Consider the following 1,057-nt stretch of genomic DNA (forward strand, 5'->3'; position numbering starts at 1 on the left):
AGTGTATGCTGGGTCAGCGCTGACCCCCAGCCTCAGCTTGAACCTCCAAGTGAAAGAGTGTGATGAGGAACGCGGAGGGATTCTCTGCGGTCAGGGGTCAGTTCTAGCACACAGGTGCAGGACGCAGAGGAAGATCAGAAATGGATCTTGGCATCACCATGCACTCCTGAAGACAGAGAGGAGCAGTCAGGCTGTGCCTCTATCTCGGGGACTTAAGGAGGGTGAAAATTTGACTCCGGCCCTGTGAACGTCAGCCATCCCCCAGCTGGCAACACTGGGGCCTGAAATCCGTCAGTCTCTGGTCCCAGGCCTCAGTGGGGAGTGGGGGCGCGTACCTTACACACGGGGTTCCCAGGAGGCCAGGCTCAGGGAGAACTGGCTGGACTCCCAACTTGCATTAAGAACCCCCTAAACCATGAACTGAAGCCGTGAGCCAAAATAAGTCTATTCACTTCAGTTGTATCAAGTATTTGGGCACAACAGTGGATACTAACTCATATGGCTCATCTTTTTCTGTCTATATGAATGTAAAGGTGTATATTATATATCTACCTGTATACTGTATGTTTACATATTATGTTGTGTACATTGTAGCGAACTGAGTTAGAAATAAACCCTTGTTTATTAAAAAAAAAAAAAAAAAAAAAAAAAAAAGAACCCCCTAAATTCAAAGCAGGGTAGAAGCGGGGGAGGGGAAGTACTTGGAGATAGCCTTAGAGATAGGAACTGGGAAGAGGTGGGGAGGGACGCAGGTGGAGATGTGGGCATAGGCAATAGGTTGCCAGCTGGGACCTCCAGGTCTTGGATCCACTCTGGGGAGCCTCAAATTCAGAAAGCGGTCTGATTAGGAAAAGGAGCACCTCTCGAACCCAGGAGCACGTGGGCCCTACAGGAGAGCGCACAGTGGGACCCCCGGGAAAGCCGCAATCGCCCTCACTGTCCCATCAGCCCCCCCCCACCCCCCGCCCCCTGGTCCAGGTGGATGGGGTGAGGGGTGGGCCCGACGTGAGGGGAGCCCCGCCCCCATCCCTGCTGCCCTCCTCCCCGCCTCTTCAGC

The sequence above is a fragment of the Peromyscus maniculatus genome, chromosome 22 (genome assembly GCF_049852395.1).
Source record: "Peromyscus maniculatus bairdii isolate BWxNUB_F1_BW_parent chromosome 22, HU_Pman_BW_mat_3.1, whole genome shotgun sequence".
Taxonomy (NCBI): Eukaryota; Metazoa; Chordata; class Mammalia; order Rodentia; family Cricetidae; genus Peromyscus; species Peromyscus maniculatus.